The sequence below is a fragment of the Gavia stellata genome, chromosome 17 (genome assembly GCF_030936135.1).
Source record: "Gavia stellata isolate bGavSte3 chromosome 17, bGavSte3.hap2, whole genome shotgun sequence".
NCBI classification, from domain to species: domain Eukaryota; kingdom Metazoa; phylum Chordata; class Aves; order Gaviiformes; family Gaviidae; genus Gavia; species Gavia stellata.
Genome location: NC_082610.1, coordinates 296,876 through 312,294, shown reverse-complemented (window position 1 = coordinate 312,294; position 15,419 = coordinate 296,876). Strand labels below are relative to the sequence as shown.

The window sequence follows — 15,419 nt, the reverse complement described above, 5'->3', positions numbered from 1 at the left end:
CCACGGGGGACAGACCCCACCGGGACAGACCCCACTGGGACAGACCCCATGGGGACAGACCCCACCGGTGACAAACCCCACGGGGACAGCCCCCACGGGGACAGACCCCATGGGGACAGACCCCACCGGCGATGGACCCCACGAGGGACAGACCCCACTGGGACAGACCCCACCGGGACAGACCCCACCGGCGATGAACCCCATGGGGGAGAGACCCCACCGGGACAGACCACACTGGGACAGACCCCATGGGGACAGACCCCACCGGTGACGAACCCCACGGGGGACAGACCCCACCGGGCCAGCCCCCACGGGGACAGACCCCACGGGGACAGACCCCACCGGCCACGAACCCCACGGGGGACAGACCCCACCGGGACAGCCCCCACGGGGCCAGACCCCACGGGCGACGGAGCCCACGGGGCCAGCCCACGGGGCCAGCCCGCACCGGGCCGACCCCGCCCTGCGGCTGCCCCCTCCCGCCCCGCGCTGCCCCGCGGGGCGCCACCGGCGGGCCGCGCGCCGCTGAGCTCCGCCCGCCCCCGGCGCGGGGCGCGCTGACGCCAGGGGGCGGAGCCTCCGCCCCGCCCCGCTCCGCCCCCCGCCCCGCCGGAGCAACTTCCATTTTAGGTGCGGGAGCGGCGCGGGGCGCACGGCGCGGCCAGGCCCGGCCCGACCCTCCCGGACCGCTCCGCTCCGCTCCGCTCCCACCCGCGCCGCCGCCGCAGCTCGGCCCGGCGGGGACCCGCGCCGCCGCCCGCAGCTGCCGCCCCTCGCCGCGCCGCCGCGGCGGGTCTCCGCGGAGCGGGCCGGGCGGCCGTGCCGCCGCCGCCGCGGGGCGGGACCGCCCCCCGCCCGCCGCCGAGGAGCCCGGCCACGGTGAGTCCCGCTCTCGGTGTCCCCGCCGCCGCCTGCCCGGCGGAGCGCAGCCGGCGCCTGCCGGGCGCCGCACGCCCCCGCGGCGGGAGCGGGGCGGGCCGGCCCTCGCCCTCCTCGCCGCCCTCCCGGCGCGGCCGGGCCCCGGCCGCGCTCTGCTGCCGCGGCCGGTCGCCGCCGCGCCCCCGGAGGCCCGTGGCGGCCCGGGAGCCGGGTGCCTGGCGGGGCCGCGCCCCGCGGGGCCGGCCGGGGTGGCGGGGCCAGGCCCTGGCGGGGGCGCTGGCGGGGCCCGGCCCGCCGGGAGCCCGCGGGGAGCGACACAAAGGCGGCGGGGCCGGGCGGCCGCCCCGCTCCCCGCCCGCTGCCGGCCCGCCGCCTCCGCCGCTCTCGCCGCCCGGAACAAAGGCAGCCCGTGTGCCAGCTTCCCGCGGCCGGCACCGGCGGGGCCCCCCCGCTCCCCCGGCCGCCGCTTTGTGCGCCGGGCCGGCGCTCGGCCCCTCCGCGGGTCTCTGCCGGGGCACGGCCCGCGGCTCCGCCTCTGCCCGGCCGAGGACGGGCTCAGCCCCCGGTGCCTGCTTTGCCTGCGCCTTTGTTCTGGCGGGGAAGGGGCTGGCGTGCCCGGGGGGGTCGAGCGTGCGGGTGGAGCAGGGGCTCCCTCTCCTCCCGCCGCAGGTCCCCTTAGCGGAATAGCTCCGAGCTTAACAACACCCCGGCGGACGCGTCCGCCGCAGTCGCAGCTAACCAGTGACACCGGAACGCTTCCAGGGGAGGCGCGACCCGGCGGCGCTCAGGCCCGGGGTCCGGGCTCGGCCGGCTGCTTTTCCCGCGGCTCCCCTTGGCCGCGCTGTCATTGAGCAGCAGCTCAGCTGTCTCCCCTCCCTGCCTGGCGCTTCTGCGCGGGGAGTCGGTGCCCTTCGGCGGCATTGCCTTCTCCCGCAACGCGGGCGCTCCCGTTCCTCCTCGGAGCGTCGCGGAGAAGGGACTTTGCTTGGGGTGAATGCGCAGAAGTTGGCATGGGGCTCTGTCACCAGGGCTTCTGGCACCTGCAAGGCACAGGCGGGCTGGCCCCCCTGGCCGAAGGGAAGCGGGGCACCTCCGTTATGCCCCTGGGCTCTGAGTGAGGGAGCCTGGACAACAAAGCTTCCTCTGATTGTTGGAGAGAGGGGTGGACCTCCTGGAGGTGCCTCCCTCTCCGGCAAGGGCTTGGTGCCCAGGCTCTTCCACCCAGCCGGTGACAATGGGGGTAACAAGGCGCTATCTGGGAGGCCTGGGCTGTCCTTCCCCCAGCGGGGAACCCGCGGCAGGGCTGAGGGCTCCTGTCCCAGGCTGCGGCACCCAGCCTCGCGCAGGCTTCTGCCCCGCCGCTGGCGAGCTGGAGGGGAGCGTCTGGGCGCGTGTGGGACTGCCCGGGTGCGTGGAGCGTCCTGGTGGTATCGTAACTACAGCTGCCTGCAGTTCCACCTGACGTCCCCCCTGCACAGCGCGAATGCTTTCGGACTTGGCTGCCCTGTTCTTGGTGTGGAATTGAGAACAGACTTGTTCTCGGCTTTGCAGGGAGCAGGGAAGGCTCAGCAGCTCCGGGACACAGGCGTGCTGGGAATCCCATAGTCAGTGGCTGCAGATTGCATTTGAAGCTTCCATTTCCGTGCCTTGCTTTTCCTCCTCCCAGAAGCTCTCATGGATGTGGTGAGGTGGGGGTGAGCGGCCGGCTGGTGACTGGCAGGCTCGGGTCTCTGATGCCTGCAGCACACGCTCCTGTGCGTGACGGATCTGCAGACCCTGCTGGGGCTCCCGCCGGAGGAGCGGGGCAGCATCCTCCAGCTCTGTGGGAAGCCGTGTGCTGGGAAGAGCCCGAGCAGGGGAATCGTTGATCTTCCCCACGGTTATCTTGCCTATTCCATCGGGCTCCCAGTGCTTTCTTGAGGCAGATTGTCTTACTTGTTGGTGTTTATTGATGCACTTTAAAGAAAAAAAAAGGCAGTTTTTAAAAAGCTGTTCTCCTTCCACTTGACTGAACTTGGCTGGGACCCTGTTGCATGCAAACGACTGTCCTTCATGATGTGCAGCGTTTGCTGGAATCTTGTGTGGAGCCTTCCTGGAAGGGGGGGGAGGATGAAAGGCGCTCGCTTAGTGGAGTGTGCTGGGCTGCCGCAGAGGCATGAGCCTCCTCCCTTCTGACTCGGAGGTCAGGCCCCGATCTTTGTGGTTGAGGAGCCCTTGAGGCCATCCCTTCCCTAGATGGTCCAGCCCAGACCGTGTGCAGCTGGTGTCTCTGTCCCTGGATTGCCTCTCATCTCTTCCCTCCTCCAGCCTCTGGCATGGAGATAAGACCTTGGTCCATTGTATCTGTGCTGGGGGTGGCTTTAGGACAGCCAGAAAATAATAGCATAGCTTGGACCATGCCTGGAAGGCTGTTGGCTTCTCAGAATAGCTTACCAGTGCCTGTAACCTTGGGGGAGAGTGCTGGTTAAATGTCTTGGTTTCTCTTCCCAACAACCCCTCGTAACTGTCTCTCATTTACTGCTGGCAAGGACAGAGCCCTTTCCCAAGACTGCGGTGGTGCTGTCTCCAGGGACGTGCAGAGCTCTCCTCCTGGCTCTAAAAACCCAGGTCTCTGCAGCATGGTGGTTTTCCCCATCCCTGCCTCGCTGACCGTGAGAAGCAGAACCGTGGAGCTGGTTTGGGTCCTTAAAAGGCAACAGGTGTTGCCTGGATGCAGTGACAAAACCCAAACCTGTTGGGTGATTCAGGCAGCTCCTCCGTGTGTGACACAGGGCTTGGCCAGCGGAGGAGGTTGTCCTCTGGCACGGAGTGCAGGAATGCGTCTTGGCGCGAGGCTGTTGGAAGGGGGCTGGATTTACGGGCTCTCGACCAAAGTCCTCGAGTTCCCCAAGGTGGCCGCAGCCTTCTCTTTGCTTCTTGCCATCCGAGGAGGCTGTTTGGGGGCAGGGGGGGAAACTGTTTCTTAGAGCCAGTTCTCGTACTGGAAACTCCCAGCAGTAGGCCGATGAGTCCGTCCGGCTCCTGCCTGTCTCATGCCTGTTGCTAATCTGCCGTTCTTCCCACCCAGGAAGGCTGCGGGTGTTGCGCTGCCTGCTGCTGGTTCAGCACAGCCGTGCCTGTCCCTGTGCCTGCCCTGTCCAGTGACTGCTGCTCACAGGGGCTGACCCGTGGATTAATTTGCTGTCACGTTGCCCTGTGACCTCAGCCTGTTGAGTGGGCTTCGGGGTGGCAGTGGGTGCCGCGTGATCCTCCTGCAGTACTGCTCCCCGTTTCCCCGTGGAGGAAGCGAGAGTTTTCCCCACAAGGCAGACTGCTTCCTCGTTGTGGCCCGTATGAAAACCGCACGGTGTGGAGGGGTGAGATGAGGTGGCTACTGGGTGTGGGGGCAAACCAGTGACTAAGGAGCACAAGCTACCAGGCACGGTGCCAGGATGGGTGAACACGTAACCAGGCTGCCCGTCACCTCTGCTTTCATCTGCTTTTCCCAGCCTCGAGCAGCTGTAGGTCGGAGGTTGGCGGTGGGACGCCCAACGTGCACGGGCCTCGGACTGAGGTGGGAATGAACAGTCGCGGCTACCCTGCAGGCAGCCTCCACGCCGGCTTCCTCTGCCTTCGGGGAGATGAGCTTCCCTGCGAGGGGGCAGTCGTGGGGGAGCAGCGGATGCCCTGGAGCTTCTCCCCGTGTCCCTGACCTTGTGCTGCAGGTCCACGGTGACTGTGTTGCAGAGCTCCTACCTGCTGCAAAAATGCCTGTGCCAGTCTGGGCCTGGGGACCTGACCCAGGCTGAGCACTTCGCCCATGAGTTTAATTTTAACAGTTCGCTGCCCAGATGTTTGTGCTGATGGGAGAGCGGCGTTTCTTTTGTGACGCCACAGCCCTGGCCTTCTGGTGTGCAGAAGGTGGGGGCGGCTCTGAGGCTGTAGGGGTTCTGCTGGGATGTCGGTAGGCGTACAGGCATCCTGGCTGGCTGCAGCGCTTAGCAAAACAGTCTTGCTGGGGTGCTTGTCCAGGCCGGGAGCGGCTGGCTTTTCCAGCACAAGCAGGGAAGGGTCTGGGCAGGTTGGGGTAGGGGGGTGAGCCCTGGGAACAACTCGTCTGTAGCCTGGCCAGGGTGGTGGTGCAGTCCTGGGAGCACTCTTTAAACACCGGCAGCTCCAGGGTTGGTACGAGGGTGCCCCTTTCTGGACCAGCCCTGGGCGGGCTGGCTTCGGTGGCAGCGTGAGCCTAGCACGCTGCATGTGAAGGCAGGAGCTGTTATCGTGCCTCCGTCCCAGCCCCAGCTGCCTCTGTTCCTCTGGGCGTTGGCCCCAATTACGGTGAATGGCGCTCAAAGTTCACCGCCTTCCTGCTGCCGGCCCCTCCTGGGCGCGAGGAACCTGGAAGTGGTGCGAGCCTTACCTGCCTCCGCCGCTTCCTTGAGACCTGGCAGCGTGGAGAAGGGCTGCCTGCGCCGTGCGGGCGGTGGAAAGCAGCTGGGATGTGGCGGGGAGCAGGCGGCAAGAGGAGTTGCTCTCCCCTCTCGCCTCACCAGGCTTTTGCAACTGCGGAAGCACCTCCTTGAGTTGCTCTCCCCGCTCATCTCGCGCAGCTTTTGCAACTGCACCTCCTGGGTAGGAGAGCAATTACCTAGGGGATGGGCTTCCTCCCAGGAGCGAGGTGGCCCAGTGTGGGAGTTGGATAGCCTCGGAGCAGATGAATATGGAGAACCGATTTCCCCCCTGGCCAGGAGGAGGAAGGCGTCTCGCTGTCCTCAGCTGACGCGTTTTCCTCTCGCCCCTGTCTCGCGTGGCGCTTGGGCTGGTCTTTTCTGAGAAGAGCTCCCCGATCTCTTAGCTGCTTCCCCACTGGCACTCCCAGCTCCTCTCCTGGCCCAGTAGGAAAGGGGAGATGGTGGTGCTGGGCAGCTTGCACGCGTGGGTAGCCGCGATGGGTGGGAGGGAGTGTGTCGAACTGCAAAGACGAGTTTTTCCGACCTGGAAGGGTGGGTCACCGGTCGTGTTTGCATGCTGCTGGCAGGCCCCTTGCCCAGTGGAGTAACACATTCTTGGGAGCGTGTTGCTGCACGCAGCGCAGCTTGCCATGCCTGGCTCTGGCTGCGGGCAGGCTGACTCGTTCCGGGGGGGGGGAGAGATGTCATCCCCCCTCGCGCTAACCAGGGTCTGATGGGGGAGGAGGGGGACAGCCTGGGGGTGCTTCTGGGAGAAATCCTCTCTGATGTGGGGAGGCCGGCTGCTCCAGGTTGGCTTCGTAGCCCTCCTTCCTCTCTGCTTCTCTTGTTTTTTCTCTGTTTTTACCTGCAGGAGGGAGCTCCCAGGGCCCTGCAGCTCCCCTCCAGAGCACACTGGTTTGTGGCAAACGGGGAAACTTGCTCTCCCTTCGTCTGTGCCCAGTGTCTGTCTCCAGCAGCTGACTTGGTGGAAAACCACTTCCCTTCTCTATTCTCCTCCTTCAGCAGCGAGAGGAGCTGCCCTGGGCAGGGCAGGTGGATGGGCCTGGGGAGCAAAGCTGCGGCAGCGGTCTTATGCCGTGAGGGGGGCTTGTGGCTCAGCGTCCCAGGGATGTCCCCGTCCTGCTGCTGTGAGCCTTGGGAACACCACAAAGTCTCGGGTGGCCCTCTTCGTGTGTGCCCGTTGGCCAGTGGAGTCGTGCAGGCAAGCAGACGAGGTGTGCGAGGGGAGGCTGGAGAGCGGCAGTGCACGCTCGCTTGCCGTCATAGTGGGCCGATGTCGTGCTGAAGTTACAGTGTTAGTGCCTCCTCAGCTCTGCAGGTGACAAACCCATCTCTAGGGCATGGCGGGCACAGCCATGTCCTCGTGGGGTTGGAAAATAGCATCTTCCACCCTTTGCTTGTAGGATGCTCCCAGCCCTGGACAGGAACATGATACCACGATGGATGAGTAGCACTGGTACGTGCTGCTGGAGGCAGGACACTTCCAGCAAGCTGGCCAGGCATCTGGTCTCCTGGGTGGACCGTGCCGACCTCCTGGCTGGTGCAGTTGGCTGAGCCTGGGGGGGGGTGGGGGTGGTGGTGGTGGTGCCCGTGCCTGGCATTCCTGGCCTGGATCCAGGGCGTCTGCATGCGGGCCCGGGGCGGTGGGGAGCGGCCCTTGGCAGGACGCCGTGTTTAGAAGCTTACGGGAAAGGGAAGTCACAATGTCATCTCCTGTCTGACCAGGAAACGCAGGTTTCCTTCCCTTCAGCTTGTGCGGGAGCCTGGGAAGCCACGTCTCGGCGAGCGGTTTGGGGGAGCAGTAGTCAGACGTGGCACCAGCAGACAAATTGGGGAGGGGGCTAGGGTAGGATCAAGTCCTGCTGTCTTGTTTGTTCCTTGCTGCTGTGTGTGAGCACTGGCGTGTGCCAGCCCCTGCGTGCACCCGGGCACTGAGGGGACTCGGAGCACCGCGGGGACTTGCTGTTACCCTGCCACAGCCCATCGGCAGGGCAGCAGCCCCCTTCCCCAGCCGTGATTCAGTCCCTGGCCCTTGCCTGACGCTTCTCTGGTGGCTTTCCTTCACCCATTCGTTACTCCTCTTGGCAGGGCCCTCGAAGTTGTCTGGGAGTGCGGATGCACGTGTGCCATTAGAGAGCAGGGCACCTGATGAGGTCATGCCAAATGGAGCTGGGGCTTTCAGCCCGGCCCCTGGGTGGTTCGTGCTGTGACTCAGCCTGCTGCCCGCCCTACCTGCTCAGGGAGTCTGGGCGGGCAGGGGGGTCCTGCTTCTCCCGGGTGGCTCCCTCGGCCGCCCCTACAAGGGCGGCTTGGCTTAATCTCAGTAATTCCCTCCTGGCTGCTCCTGCGCTGAACACGACTTCACTGCCTGCCTGTTTGCTCAGCCTGGGGAGGGGAGAGGTGTGCGGCTTGTCTGGTGGAGGGGAGGGTGCCCTGTCTGCCTCTGGGGTGCCCTGGTCTCCCTTAGGCAGGGGGGACAGGGAGACCCCGCGTGGGGTTGCTGGGAGGGGTGGGGGGCCCTGGGCTCCTGCCCTTCTCCATATTCCTGGTGGTGGTTCCTTGGTGACTTGAATGCTCCTTGTAGGGAAGGCGGATAACGCAGGCTGGCCTCCTGGGCTGGGGGCTCTCTGGACGAGCCCCGTGGTGCCGTTCCCGTACTCCTGGGGGTGTGAGTCCCACTATGCTTCCAGTCCCCTGTGCCTTTGTGCGCTGGCCGGAGCGGAGTAATGGGAGCTGAGTCAGGGCCAGGCCCTGGGGCCCAGCCCGGCTGCAGGTGCTGGGAGAGGAAATGATCTCAAGTGGCTTCCCTGGGAAGAGGGATGCGGGGCTGTGGCGAGGGCTCTGTGCTGGGGAAGGGGACCCAAATCCATGTGCCCGGGTGCCAGGCTGGCACCAAGTCATCTTGCCGCTCTGCATCCCAGGCTCCGCTGGCAGGGGCCATTCGGGGCAGCAGCTGGCTGCGGATGCTTGTGCCCGGGGCCGAGGGAGGGAGGCTTCCCTTAACCCCGCTGGGAATGCTGGCCACCGGGCCGCATCCTCTCTGCTTGGGGGCAGCCAGCAGCAGATGTGAGCCCTTGAGGAGCCAAATCTGCCCCTGGGATGGGGTGTGGGAGCAGCTTCACCCCATCTGCCATGCCCTCGTCCCTTCGCTGGGGCTTGGGGAGAGGCAGCTCCTGTGGCGCTGCAGCCTTGGGTTTAATTGAGGGGGACTTTGCTCCCTGGGCTCTGCTAGCACAGCCCTTATCTCTGCAGAGCCGGGCTGGTGTTTGCTTTCCCTGCGGGAGAGAGGCAGCTGAATAGGAAAGTTCAGCCCAGGGGTGGGTGGGGGGACAGGCGGGGTGAAGGGCAGGGAGCTGGCACGGCTGGAGCCTGGGGGCAGCCCTGACCTTCAGCACGGCACCAGGGGTCCGGCCAAGCCCTGCGGGCAGGAGGACGTGTCATGTCCCCCATCAAGGTGGCCGCAGTTCCTCGGGCGGAGCGAGGAGCGGGGGATCTGCCCTGCGATCCCGCTGGCCCACCTGCCCCTCCTTGGGCTGGGGTGGCGCGGCCGGGGGCTGCTCCCTTCCCCTCTGTGGGGCCCAGGAGCCGCCTGGGCGAAGCAGGAGCCCGCTGGCCGCAGGAGCGCGGCCTGCCCCGGGAATGCTCTGGCCCCGTTCCCAGAATCCGGCGCTGGGTGTTTGTTTGCTGCTGCGCCCCTGAGGTCTGGTGCTACTGTGACAGGAAGCGGGAACGCCGGGGGGGAGGGAGGCTGGCCGGCTGGGGATGTGCCTGTGAAATCCCTTTGTCCCCGCCCGGGCGCTCAGCTGCAAATTCCCACAGAGCAGAGAGAGCCGCCTTTGTGCTGCTGAAGGGCTCCCAACATCTCCTGGGGGCTGGGGGTGCGAGCCGTGGGGCTGGTGCCTGCTTGGCGCGGAGGGGGGGCATGGCAGGGACCCCTGCCTTGCTGCTGTCCCCACGCAGCGCGACCCGGCAGGAGTGGGGCTGTTGGGGCATCCTGAGGCGGCTGGATGCAGTGGGATGTCGCTGGCAGGAAGGCTCTGGCCCCGTGGCTGCCCTGCTCTTGGGGATTGTGGGTGGATGGTGTCCGCCTGGAGCCTGGCGGCTTGGCTGCCTTCCTGCTGGGAGGGATGCTTGTCCTCTCCTCCCCAAAAGCGCTGAGGGAAGCTCGGTCTCCCTTCCATTCGCCGTGCAACAGCCGGCACTTCCCCAGCCGGTGCAGAGGGTCGGTGGCTCTCCCGAACCGCCTGGAGGTCTCGCTCGGGCCCAGCCGGGAGAGAAGGAGCTCCTCCCATGCGGTGTCCCAGCCATGCTCAGGAGAGGGGCGAGCGGCCCCCCTCGCATGCCCAGGAGGACAGCTGCCCCGCCGCCGGATTGCTGGCATACCAGCAGAACAAGACTCGCTCTCTGCGGCCGACCCCACGCTGCTCCTTTCTCCTGCTGGCCCCGCTCGGCTGCCTCTCCCTCTTCATCCCGCTGGGGCGGCGAATGGCACCCATCGGTGACCTCAGCCAGGCCAGGGACAGATCCCTTCCCCAGGGGATCGCCCACTGTGTTTCACAACCCCCAGCTGTGTCCAGACCCATCCTTCGGACCTGATCGGTATTGTGCGTTCTTGGGCCCCCTGCCCTTGCTGGGAGGGGGAATGACACGCAGCCTGCTTCCTCCCTTCCAGCCGACAGCGCGGCCCCACCCTGCCCCTTATCTCTCCCTCCTTATCGTCCTCCGCTGGCTGCTGGCCCGCTCCCTTATAAGGTGCCGTGCTGCGTCCCTGCTTGCATCTCCGCAGGTAACTCCCCTCTCTGAAGGGAGGCTTTCCCAATGGAGCTACGTGGCCTTCATCCCCGGCGCTGGGGGCGGCAGGCGAGGTAGACCAGGTGGCGATCCCTTTGCCGGTCCAACCAGTTGGGCACGACGGGCGGAGGCGAGCGGCTCCCCGCTGCCACCCGAGGCGGCCGCTCCTGGCAGTTCACCCGCCCGGCTCTTGCCGGGGCTGGGTGCCTTGGGCACGGCTCCCCCTGAGGAAGGTGGGGCTGGGCCGGGGCAGGCAGGCGCCCAAGGCGGTGGCTGACCTGCCTGCGGGACAGCCCTTTGCTGCCTGGGGCGGGCCGGCTGGCCGCCCGCCAGCCCATCCGAAGTCCGTTGTGCCTGCGCTCAGTAACCTGCCTCCGGGGAGAGCCCTTCCCGGTGGGGCAGGGGGCTGGGAAGGCAGCAGAAGCCCGCAGCAGGAGGTGGGAGAGCCTCTCCCCTGGAGCGGGGCCTGGCAGGGCTCGGGCAGAGCAGGCCGGGGAGCGTGAGCGAGGTGGCTTGCGTAACCTGGAAGTGAGGACGCATCTGCCCAGGCAGGCAGGTCCTGCGCTGGGGGCTGGCAGCGCGGGGTGTGGGCACGTTCTTGCCTCCGGGGTGGCGGGAGGGAAACGGCCGTGGCCAGAACTTTCCATTGCCCACACAGAGATGTGGGAGCTGCTGCCCGCCGTCAAGGGTCCTGCTTCCCCTGAGGCCCGAGGGCTGTTGTGCTCTCCTGAACTGAATGCAGAAGCCGGTGAGATGGGGATGAGTTTGGTCCCGTGGGCTCTCCGCACGATACCCTGCTGGCTTGCTGTGGCTTGGCTAGTCTGAGTGCTTGCTGCCTCAGGCAGGCCGAGGTCTGAGGACTGACGTGTGAGCCTGGACCCTGCGCTCACGGGGGTGGAAAGAGGCCAAAGATGCTGGCTCATTTATCTTTTAGCTAATTGAGACTGACCAAAAGCCTGTGGTGAATTAGCAGGGCTGTGAACCTGTGCAGAGCAAGCAAGCGTAATGCACTGCAAGCGCTCGGACAATTGCAGACTTGAATTATTGATGGGGTTTCTGTTTTTCCTAAGTGCATCGTGATAGGCAACTGGAACCAGGAGAATTTGTTGCTTCCTCTCTCTCTCGAGGACGGGGGGTCTGGTGCTGAGAGCTGTTGATGTTCGCTTTTGAAGGGCAGGCAGCCAGCTGGCTCTCCTCAGAGTCCCTCAAATTGATAGGGCAAGGTGAATTATTTGAGCAATGTGGCCATTTTTCTTGTCTAGTTGGTGCTGGGGACTGTGTTGGAGCAGGAGCAAATTCCTCGGGCAGCGCATCCCTTCTTGTCAGCCCGGTGGGTGGGTCTGGCCTGGGAGCCTGGAGCTCCTGGTGTCCCCACAGGGGCTCGGCCAGCCCGGGTGGGTGGCTTGGTTCCTCCTGGCTCTGATCGCGGCTGGTGGCGACGAGCCGGAGGAGAAGGGCTGCTTTGCTTATGCCTTGCAGCAGGGGGGCTGCGAGGGGTGTCCAGCCATGGTGACAAACCTTGCCACTTGCTTAACAGGTGCCTGGGGGACACAAACAAGCAGCAAAGCTGTGGGGAGGGCTGGGACTTGGCAGTCAGAGCTGATGTGACAGTGTCCCCCCCTTCCTGGTGGCAGAGGGCTGTTGGGAGTGAGCGCCTGGCGTGTCTCTTAGCAGGGAGCTGGGGCAGGGCTGGTGTCGTGGAGGTGGTTTCTGGCTTTGTAGGTGCTTGGGTTGAACTTTGCCCAAAATCCTCCATGCTGAGGGAGTGGCCTTAGCTCCAGGGATCCCAGGACCATTGGGTGATAGCTCTCTGGGGACTCAGGGCACGGAGCAGGTCCTTGGAAAGACCCAAGCAGAGGGCTGTGTGCTGGAGATCCCCTGTGCTGCAGTGGGTGCTGCCCGTCAAGCTTCCTGCCTGTGTCTTATCTGCCGGATCTTGTCCGTTCTCCCTGGCCTGTGGTATAGAATTCCTCATCTGCCGGCTCGGTCCAGGCCCCGGGGTTGATCTTTCCATGGCTGACAGGGAAGCACTCCTGGTGGGGAGCCTTCAAGGCTTGAACTCCATCCTCTGGCAGAGGAGGGTGCAGGTGAACTCTAGGCAGGTATGGCTGTGGTTTGGCCCTGGAAATTATTTTTCCAGGCAAAGGATTTTTTCCAGGGGAAGGCAATCCCCCCCAAGAAGCAGGGGCAAAGGGTTTTGGAAGAATGTGCCATGTCAAAGCTGCCCCCAGTGGAAGAGCTCTGGGGAGCTTGGCCAGGGTTTAGGGTGTCTTTCTGGCTGCTATCAAGCCTTTAGTCCGGCCAGGAAGACTATGGTGGATACCTGTGGAGGGAAGCTCTGTGCGTGTGAATCGGCTTGCGGCTGCCTCCGTGCCAGCACGGGGCCCCTTCTGCGAAGGCACCGCGCGTTGGACGTCTCTCCGGTGGACCTGCTCTGGCCTCGGGACCTCTGGGCGCAGCACCGGGTTGTGCTGGTGCCAGGAAGTTGGGAGATGAGATAAGGGCAGAGGGATTTGGATGTAAAGCTTTCTGGGTAGCTGCGTTGGTCCCTGGGGGTCTCCTCTTTCCGGTAGCCACGGGGGAAGATAGCCATGGGGGAAGCGCGCTGGTGCTGCTTCTGCCCCGGGGCAGAAGCTGCTCCGGGGTGTGTTTTGTCTTCAGGCTTTTTGTTTTGCCCTGAACTGAGCCAGCCAAAATATTTCTGGCTTGCTGGGGTTTTTAAGTAACGGGTGTGTCAGCAAGTGCCTCTCATGATGAAAAAGCTTTCATGCAGCTGTCCGCAAAGATGGTCAGGGGCTGGCTTTGGAAAAATGCTCTGTAGTTGTATCTTCAGGGGCTGGGGAGGAGGACGGGGGAATGGGCCCAAGGTGATCCCTGGAATTTCACCCTTGTGGGATCTGCCGTACTTGGTTTCGAGCTGTCACAAGCAGCTTGCTGGCTGGCGTGATCAGGCTGCGTAGCTGAGGCTCTCCTCTTCCCTCCCCTGCCTGTCTTGCTTTGAAGGTGACCGGTGCCCCGAGCTGGCATCCGCAGGCGGTGAGGGGCTCTGCTGTGCCCAGGAAGCCCCTGTCCCCAAAATGCTGGTGTGTGAGCCACTGTGGGAGGGATTTGGGGCAGATTCTCCACAGCTGGGAGGGTGTAAGGCTGAGTGGCTGTTTGGGGTTTGTGTGTTAGCCAGCTGTGAGGGAATGGCTGCGCTTCAGCCCGGCATGAAGCCGGCGTGTGTCTGCGGGCAGAGCTGGGGACAGCGCTTGCTAACCTCTGTGGACCTGGCACTGCCTCTCGGTAATTATGTCTTTAATCCCGGATTGGTGAAGACTGGATGGCTGGAGGGAGGTGGTGCGTCCTGCTGGCGGAGGCCCCAGGAGGAGACTGGGGAGAGCCCCCTCGGGCAGCGGGTACCCCGTTCTGCTGGCACCTCTTGCCCGTGATGGAGCTGTGCCCGCTGTTCAGGGCAGGAGCGACAGCCACGCGTGCAGGGCAGGCTCCAGACCCTCAGAGTCGCTACCCCACTGCTTAACGTGGCCTGATCCTGTGGAGACCCTCAGGTGGCCGCTCTGGGGGATCAACGGCTCCGTGTCGATGGGTCTGCAGAGCCATGGGCTGCACCCAGCCTGGGACCACAGCCCAGCCCCTCCTCTGGCTGCCCCGATGTGACAGGCTCCCTGAGAGCCCCTCGGCCCCCTCCTCTCCCCGAGTCTTTCTGCTCTGACCTGGTGGCCCAAAGGGGAAGGGGGGGCCTGTGTGTCCGTCCCCCCCCCCCTCCTGGCTGGGCTGGAGGGGCATTTGTGAGTGCAAGGGGACGAGGAGAGCTGGCAGGCGAGAGACCTGTCCTGTTCCTTCCCCCGCTGTTGTGTTTACTCCCTGTGGAAGGGACGGGAAGGAAACAGCCTCGCGCCTGCTCTGGCCCCTTATCTGGGGCCCTTAACGGCCCTGCAAGTTGCATTGTTAGCGTCCACATTCTCTGGGCCGTGCTCCCAGGGGACATGCAGAGGTGGGGACCCGGGGGTGGGGAGGCATTGCTGGTTGCGCGGGGCCAGCCCGGCAGCCACGCAGGGCTGGAGGAATCTGCTGGGGTTGCTGTCTCTTCTACGTGCCTTCCCACAGAGGCAAACCCTGCTGGTCTGCGCTCGCTGCTCAGTACTGGGGCTGCTGGCAGGCAAGTGAGCCTGTTCATGAGAGCAGGGGCTCAGCTAAATTTCTCCTTGAAGCCAGCATGCTGGCTCCATCCTCCTGCACCCCAAAAATCTGCTGCTTCTGCATAGACACAGTTGAGGACAGGCTGGGGAGCTACTTGGGCAAGGTCATGCCATGGAGAATCCCTTCTCTGTAGGGGGGTGTTCCTCTCTTTAAAAGGGCTTGGTGAAATACCCCTCCGAAAACAAATCGCAGCAAACCAATGGGGCTTCCGGATGGGGTTTTGGATGCACCAGTTGCGTTGGGTGTCTGGGTGGTAGGGCCATCCCCTGACCTGCTGGAGAACTCTGGGATGCGGCAAGGAGATTCTCCCCGTTTCTTGAGGGAGGGGGACTGGGTCAGTGGTCCAGGCTGCCTTTCCCCGGCACCTGGCCGGCTGTAGCAGCCTCCCTGCCGTGGGACTTCATGGGGCTGGGCCCTGCAGACCTGGTCAGTGTCCGTGTGGATGGACAGCGACCTTCCCTGGGTCCCAGAAGGCGGAGGATCTGCGTCCCTGCTTGAAGTGGGTGGGTGCCCACCAAAGATGGGGAGTGTTTGGCTGGAGGGTGAGAGTTGGATGTGTCAGCACTGTTCTGGGAGGCACCAGGCCCCTCCTTCACAGCATCTCTGTTGCAAATCCGTGGGGCAGGCGAGACCTCGGACCAGCGAGGGTCAGAGCCGTCCCTGCATTTCCATACAAGGCTTGGGGAGTCAAATCTGTTGAAAAAAGCCTTAGGGCATACCTGTTGCAAGGTGGGAGGAGTGGAAAGCTGCGTGCATGAGACAGGAGTCATGTCTGGGAGCCTCTGAAAGGCGGCTTGGGCTCTTGAGCCAAGAGTGGTGGGCTGCGTTCCTCCCAGGGTGCGGACTGGCCAGCAAGCATCCCAGCCCATGCTGGGTTGGGGCAGGGCGCTGGGAGCTGAAACAGTCTGGAGCGGGTGTGCGTGTGCCATGGCGTCATCTCTTGCTGGGCACCATGTGGGCACGAGTAGAAGAACAGGATTTTTTTATTGATGAAGGCAGATTACAGGGTGGCGGCGACCAGATGTTCAAATGCACTGCAGGCAGCCTCCAAAGCACTTGGAAAAAATCCATCCTGCTTCGCTGGGCTCAGTCGCGGTG

At 64.5% G+C, this 15,419-nt stretch overlaps 1 protein-coding gene across 1 annotated transcript in view; it reads left to right on the top strand.

The window, feature by feature from the left end:
• Positions 1-15,419, top strand: part of SELENOH (selenoprotein H) — a 78,866-nt gene that overhangs the window by 10,554 nt on the left and 52,893 nt on the right. The window lies entirely within an intron of this gene.